Here is an 8,381-nt window from a genome sequence, read left to right on the forward strand (position 1 = left end):
TTGTCATATTGATAATATTTGTAAGATAGTTTCAAGAAATATTGGCATTATTAATCACGTCAAACGGATTCTCCCCAAGTCAGTGCTTCTTATGTTATATTCAACTCTTATTCTTCCTTACCTTTTTATGGCGTAATGGCATGGGGTAATGCAATACAAACAAAAATGGACAGGGTATTTCTCTGGCAGAAAAAAGCGATGCGTTTTATATGCAATACCGGTTATAGATCACACACTGATGTCTTGTTTAAAGAAAACCGTATTCTTAAGATTACTGATTTATATCGTCTTCAGCTGGGTTGTTTTATGTACAATGTAGAAATTAACGCTACCCCTACTGTATTTAAGGAAATGTTTCGAAAAAATAATGTTATACATAATTACTCAATAGTAGACCAGCCAAACCTCAAAAAAGGCTCTAGATAAGGATTCGACGGCATTTTTTGTTAATGCTCCGTTCTCATACTGAAAGTCTTGCAAAAATACTAAGGAATAGCGTACGGCCGGATGTCACGCGCGTTTTTGCCGAAAAATGTCATTTTTAGCACAAAATTCAGAAGCATGTCAAATATCACGATTTTTATTTTTTGCTTGCATTCAATTGATATTTGAAAGATCATGAGTTTCAATTGTCCCTTTTAATGAAATTGCAATTTAAATGTGTTTCCTTAGCATTTTAAAAAGTCATTTTGTACAGCCATATATGGGGCTCTCAAATGTTTGGGTGTTGTTTTCTCGAAATAATATTCACAGATTACTTAACGTTCTGCAAAGTTTGCTTTTCCAAGCTAATTAGATGATCTTCCAAAAGTACTTTAATGTTTTATAAAACTACAAGTGCTTCTTTAATTGAATGTGTCAATATTATTTCTAGTTTTCTTGAAGAAATCTTTACTTTTAATCAAAACTCTGAACTTGCAGAAACTCAGAAAATGCATTTTCCGAGCATTTTCCAGTAGCCCCGCGCAGCTTGTGTGCGCGCGAATACTTAATACGTGTGCGTACGTCTACCACGCACTACCCCTACGATCTAGCTACGTACAGGTAAAATCTCTCGCGCGAGAGCTGCATGTATCGGTCGTTGAGTTGGAAACGTGGTGACTGGAAAAGGGACTATTTCCTTCGAATGTAAGTAACTTAGTAAATAAATACATAGTTCCTTATTGCACTGCATAACGGAACTTAAAAATCTGTTTTGATCTATCAGTTAGATATACAACTTTGATCTGAGACTTGGTTAATATCAAGGTTCAAGCGCTAGTACTACGTTAGGCCGATGTCTTTAATTACTGTATTTCGCACCGATCCCGTGGGCGCGGGCATGCCTACCAACCCCCGGGCCGCCACCCGACCGTGCCGGCGGTGTTTGTTAGTGGAACAGCGATTATTCCGTAAAGCACGTCTTGACACGGTGCGAAAAGAGGCCTAACAAACATTAGGTCTACGTCTAGATTTAGGTGTCTTGTTAGTTCGATCTAGGTTTGTAATTTATGGCCTCATCACATGCAGTTGGACTGAATCCTCGTCTACTGTTAGGTCTAATCTATCTAACGGTAATACACTCTCTCTAACTGAAGTGTTAATACTAACGTTAGTGTTAGACATTCTAGCTAGTAGGGGTAGTGTTTACTCTAACGACGAATGTTTCTGTTAGTGCTAGAATGTACGGCTACGCCTGTTATTATGCCAAAACAATTCAATCGGGCTAGGCCCTATGACACTAATAGTATAATCACAATGAACTTAACACCTAAAGTTAGCACATTAGCAGTTGTATAACGTGGACAGTACAGGTCCATTACTACTAACGTTACTGCGCTGGTTAGATGTATTTCTATTGGTAGGGCTAGAGCCAGGTCCAGGGCAAGGGGCTGTAGACTATACAGAAGATGTAGATCATAGATGTAGATCTACCAACGTTTAGAGTCTAATAGTAATATACTAGACCTACAATATAAAATGTAGGGCCGGGGTCTGAAAGTGAAAACTAAGTTTCGGTAAGTGCTTGAGAACCCGTCTAGCACCATTTCATTTTTTCTTGCAATATATCGAAAGAGTCCACTAAGAAACTTACCTGGCTGACGCGGTTTGGCGGAATGATGAGTCGGTTTGGAGTATTTTGAGAAAAATAATAATAGTAGGAAAACCGACTTTTATTCCAGAAGGCTCCAGACTAACTCGGTCTCGGGAAAAATTCGACCCTACTTCAGACAATTCACACGCAGTTCGTGATCGCCACATTCTACTGGCCACTGCATAATACCAAATGAGGCCTAACTGAATGGACAGGAAAGTGCGTGCTAACGTAATCCTGTACAAACAAAACAAAAATGACAGCGCGCGGTCCTCAGTTGCTGAGACGCGCGGTCTTTGGAGTTTTTGTTGTTGTTTATCAAGCGCCTTTGATTGTTTTAGAGGCGCTTGATAGGCGCACACTAATTTTGCATGCGCGCAAAAGAGGTTTTTGATGCGCGCGTTGTAACAACTCGGACCATTACTGCGAGTAGCCAGAACACGAAGCGCTAGTTTATACAGGCCGCTCCGTAGGACAACACTGTGCAATCAGAGGGACAACCATTACAACTCATCCCGCCGTCAAAGCGAAGCCGAGTTAACCCCGACTCCGAGTTTAGCCTGACCCCGTTCGGGTAAGTTCTGAGACTGAACCTTTTTGGTTAATATTTCGCATTTTCGTCGTTACCCATCGAATATCTTGTCATAACATCGTTATCCTGCACATTTCCTAAGCATACGTTCACATTTGGGAGCGAAATTTGACAACTTTTGCAGGCGTACCAGAACTTTGTTTGGGCTTGAAGCATAAATAGCTGGCGTCTGGAATTAGGATCTAGGTCTAACCTTAGTCAAGATCTGGGCCACTGATTCTACCTAACGTTAGAGGTTTCTAGTAATCTACTACTCATATCTAGGCAGTTTTGTTGTAAAGACCCAGCTTACTAGGCCTAGCTAGACCTAAGTTTAAGCATCTAGAGGTTCTAAAATCTATGCATAATAATTATACTATATATGTAGGCTAACTTTGATCAAAAAGTTCATGTTAGATCTAACATTAGAAGATCCTAACATTAGCTCTAACGTGAATTATCTAGGCTAATATTAGTCTCTAGAGCAGAGGTCTAAGGTTGATTCCACTCTTTCTGGTATTTGTAGACCTGTGGGTTCAGAAAAAGAGTCTAGGATTTAGGCCTAGGTGTTTTATATAAAAGCGAGTCTACAACCAAGTGATCTTGCCATTCGAATATGCCTGAAAGAGAGAGAGAGAGAGAGAGAGAGAAAGTGTTCAGTCCTGACTGCCAACCTCTCCTAATCTGTGAATCATTTACATGTACTCTTCTAGTTTACAAATAGATCTAGTCAAAGAGAAACTATTTAGAAATGTCTTTACTCATAAGTACCAAGTTCTTATGTTAATGTCTCAAAGAATAAAGGTTCATTTGAAAAAATGTGAATATTACATTTTTAATGGATCATTTATACCGACTCACTGAAACCTAAATATCTTCTTCTTTTTTAACTTTTAAAAAGCTAAAAAAAAAAATATCATCTTAATGAAAGAGATATATTTTTAGTTATAATTGATTTGCATGGGAAACAAAGAAAATTATGTCAATGTCAAGATGCCTTTTCAAAACAATTAAATTTCAAATTGATTTTATTTTTTGTTCACTATTAGCTTATAATGCTCTGCTCTAAAGATGAAAAAAAAAAATTATTTGAGTCATGTTGATTTCTGTTTTCAGCTAGATGTACCAACAAGTGGACAGACTGAGTCTTGTCTTCAAACTTCACCAAAGAGAGAGACATATGCCTATTCTGACTTGCCAAAATCTAATTGTAAAGACTGAGCTCTTTCTACCTGCAACAAATTGCAGAACAACCAGAAGGTAAGAAACGGTAAATGTCTTAAATAGCGGTCTAATTTGAAATATTTTTTAAATACTAACTTACTAAGTGTTTGATTATCAAATGTATCACTTCAGTGCCCAGTTGAAAATAATGCCAAATCTAAATACATTGAGTATCAAATATTCCTATTCCATTTGAATAAATTGTAACAAGCATGTTTTCGCTTTGACAGTTGCATTACAATGCAGTGTACAAATACTTTGCAAACAAAGAGAGGAGAATAATCTTATACACGTGTATCTCCATTTATATAATAAGGGGAGCAAATATATGATCGGATGTGTATTCTTGTTTTCTTGTAAATTCATTGCATGTTCTATTGTAGAGGATCATATGAAAGAACGGTATTCTATCTACTGAAGATGAGATCATATAAAAATCAAACATAAATGTAATCAAGTAAGATATATGTAATGAAATATTTCTCAACCATGTCAATTGGCACAAGTGTTTAATGTGTGCACAAATGAAAATACGTCTGTAGTCACAGATCAATTAACTTTCCATTGTTATTATGTTGCGTTAAGTATGACGTAAGGGTGATATGCTGTGATGTATTGTTCTTTATTTTTATCAAGGTGTCACCAACAAATGGACATGCTGAGTTTGAGATCACATCCACTAGAGTGAGGGGGAGATAGAAAGATGTCTGACTGCGATGTGAATGCCCTTTCCAGCTCAGAAGTAAGTGTCATCGATTTGAAATTAGGAATATCATCTCATGAATACAAATCGATTTATGCAAGGAAATCATATCCTAATCCACATACAAATGAGAGCATGATACAATCAAATATTTGTGTACAGGAATTACAGGTGTCAAGATGACTTCCATCCTACATAATTCATTTTCAGTAAGATATGGCTTTAGAGCATCAAAGATGATAATAACAATGACATGATTAATGTATTACATGTAAGACAAATTAATGTTGACAGTGACCTGAAGATCCAAAATCTCATACTAAGGGATTCATGAGATCGTGATGATTAATTCTAATTCATGATGAATGTGTTTGTTTTTGTTGCAGTATGATTATCCTGTTTCACTCATAAAAATGATAACTTATTTAAGTTTTTGTTAATTGTACTTTCGACCAGAATTAGCACAAAGTTGACAAAATGGACCCTGCAAACCACAGCCAACTACGGACAAGAGAGAGAGAGAGAGAAAAGAAAGAGAGAGATGTCCTGACTACCAACCTCTAATCTGTGCATCCTGCACTCTATTTCGAAAGGAAATGTGGGAGGTAAGCAATAATACATGTACATGTAAAATGTAAACCCCAAATATGTTGGAATATTTTGTCAAGCCTTTGACATCTTGACCAAATTTTTGACTGTCGATCGTTCATTGGGCAGAAAATTAACGCATGTTTTGCTAAATGAATGCAGTACTGCATATGCATGTAGTCAATCACTCCAACAACGAAGATTTACATGAATTAACGCTGATTATTATTTTTTTTTAGCCTCTGTCAAAGATGGTTGCAGGAGTTTTTATGTTGTTGCAGTCATCATTCACACGCACATCTGTCCTATTCTCATCTTGCAATAACTTAACATTTACTCAGCAGATCATCTTCAACTTTGGTTTTATACAGAAGAGATGATTACCTGCTGAGCCTTGTACAAGTAGCATTTTAGTTATTGTTGTGATTTTGCTGCTGATTGTAAATTACAGGGAAACCCTGATTTTTATTGACCGTAGAGCATTGCTACCATGACATTATATTTACCTTCGGATGGCAAAGTTACCATAACCTCTAAGCAATTTGACTTTGATTAGTTATGAGGGTATTGATGTGAAAGGTCACAGGGACATTATATGCACGAAAGTGTTGAATGTATCCAGTTGCAGTATCAGGCAAGCACTACCTTGAAATTCTTCTGAATGGAATAAAAAGCTTAATGGAAAGAATTGGATATTTGGATCATGAAAATTTCCTACATTTTATATTTCATCGTGTACTCACGGTTAAATTGCTACAATTAGGATCTACTGTATAAAATAATATACTTTACAGTTTCAAGGAAACACTACATATAGAGGAAATCAAGTAACCGTATGTCTTTATTAGCCTATATGTCACTGTGTCTTCACCAAAGATTAAAATGCCCATGTCACTTTCCTCATCAAGTAAAGACAGATACACCATTCTTTCTCTCTCTCTCTCTCTCTGTCTCTCTCTCTCTCTCTGTCTCTCTCCAGAAACAACCCTGCCAGGCTCTCCGGTCCGCATCCAGATTCCGTATGAAGGATGTCATCAGAACCTGAACTTACATGTGGAATGCATCCATCTAAACTTCTCAAATATAATCACAATGTGCTTTCAGAACTATTATAGAAGTTGAATATATAAAAGACATGTGTATATATTAGACATTTCTACTAATCCAGATTAAATGCTTCTTTTCTAATCTTTTTTTTTTCTTTTTTTTCCCTTAGTGATGAAGTAAAACAAGACCTGATATCAAAATGTGCACAACACTACTTGGCAAAGAGCATTTACAATATGATTTGATGTAGATCTACTTCCAATTTTGATGGCAGCATTAAAGGGATGAGGGATGGCCTACTTTTGGTTGAGATGGGGGCTGATATGGAGATTTTGTAAAATAATGAGAACCCTGTTACGAAATATTAAAGAGTAAACAATACCAAGAGGAATTCCAAATTTATTTGTTAAAAATTGGTTTTGAAAAGGCTGAGATGTACAAAAACAAAGAGGTCCTAATAAAGGTGGCACCCACTTCTAATTATCATCATTCTGTGTCACTTTTTAAAAAAATTTCTCGGCCGTTTCAAAACCAAGAACTTTAATCAAACAAACTTCAAATTACTCTAAGAATTTGATGCTCTTTCATATTTCATAAGTTGTTTTTATTTGCTTGCAAAAAGTTAAAGTCTGAATCTCCATCTCAACCAAACCTATACCATGCCTTTGAGACTCACAGTTACAAGCCGCATACTAGTAGTTCATGGAAATTGATCCTGTTATTTCCTTTGAAGCCCAAACGCCAACATTTTAATCCTGTCAGATTGGAATGTCTTTTGTTTTTGTTTTTATGGGGGGGGGGGGGCAACAAAAGGGAAGTGAACTTTGCCTTTCTTCATCAGATGGAGGAAAATATGTGACATGTTAGTCAGAAAAAAAAAACTGCACGTTGAAGTGCTTAAAAATAGAAAATTTCACAAAGTAACAGTTGGTGAATCTGAAGGGAAATAGCATAGAGCATGTTTTTTCTTTTCTAGTTGATATAAAAGAATAGTATGTAGCTTAAAGGAACGAACATAAGTAAAATGTTTCAATCCAAACGCCAAGTACAAGAAGTAGTGAAAAGAAAATGTACCGGTCAAGATGTATGTTTTGCCAGGTTTTCTTTCACATGTGCCATAATTGTCATGATGTTGGTAATACTGTAATATATGTTAGCTATTCAGGGCCCCAGCAATGTATTCTGGTACTTGGAATGAGGGAAAGTATTAGAGGGAAATACCGGTACCATGCATTTTGGAGAGGCGATTTTTTTTTCTTCATTGAGAGACGAGTATTCAGTACAGATACCTTATCACACTGGTCTGCAGAACACAAAAATAATATCAGACTAAAAGTAGATTTTTAAAAATTTGGCAGTCACCATTCTAATTTAGTTGTACATTGACGAAAGTTCAATGCAACAGCGTACAGTCATAATTAGCTAGGATATGTAACCACAAATTTTTAAAAAGATAGAGATATTGAAATATTGCTTAAAGAGAACATTTTGTTTTTCTAACTGGTGTAACGTTTGTGATGCTGGACACATTATAGTATATGTCACATTAAAAAAAAAAATTGAGGCTGTCAATGCAGTTAATGTAGTCAGCGCAATGTGTATTGTTTTTCAAACTCTTTTGATGTATATCACAGAGATTTGTTCATGAAAGACATTTTCACTGTGGACTCATTCTTTTCTAAAGCTTTTAATCATTTAAGAAGATTGCTTTCAGATGGATTTTTTTTTTGTTTTTAGATGTCCACAAATGGAGACTGAGGTTCTTTACCTTTCAAAACGAAATACTGTTGAAGAGAAATAATTATATATATTTTGCAGGATTCAAGCATGTTCTTACTGTGTATGGTATTCTAATCAGCATTTTGGTAACCAGCAACATAGATGTCAAGTGCTGCTATTCTAGTAAATGTACGCTAATGGCAAATCATTGCTTTAAAAAAGAGAAATTGCCTCGTTTACTGTTTACTGTATTTCATTCGTGAACGCTGTTTGAGACGGTGGTTGCGGGCGTGTGCACATTGTGTAGTACGTTTTGTTGGTTGACTGGGAATTTAGAGTGTTGGTGATAACTGAAATGATTTTTTTTTTCACAAATTTGTGATAATATAGAAAAAAAATCGAATTGCAAACAAACAAGTTGTTACATGTCTGCTCCAAGGACATAGAACTTGGCC

The 8,381-nt window shown here is 36.1% G+C and overlaps 1 long non-coding RNA gene across 1 annotated transcript; it reads left to right on the forward strand.

Moving 5' to 3' along the window:
• Window positions 1-1,085: 1,085 nt before the first annotated feature.
• Window positions 1,086-4,564, forward strand: LOC139716232 (uncharacterized). The gene is made up of 3 exons (XR_011709880.1): window positions 1,086-1,128; window positions 3,762-3,905; window positions 4,506-4,564. It is a non-coding gene; the product is annotated as an uncharacterized lncRNA (long non-coding RNA).
• Window positions 4,565-8,381: the final 3,817 nt, after the last annotated feature.

The sequence above is a fragment of the Diadema antillarum genome, unplaced genomic scaffold (assembly GCF_040938485.1).
Source record: "Diadema antillarum isolate AM-2024a unplaced genomic scaffold, OU_Dant_1.0 scf00000063, whole genome shotgun sequence".
NCBI lineage: Eukaryota > Metazoa > Echinodermata > Echinoidea > Diadematoida > Diadematidae > Diadema > Diadema antillarum.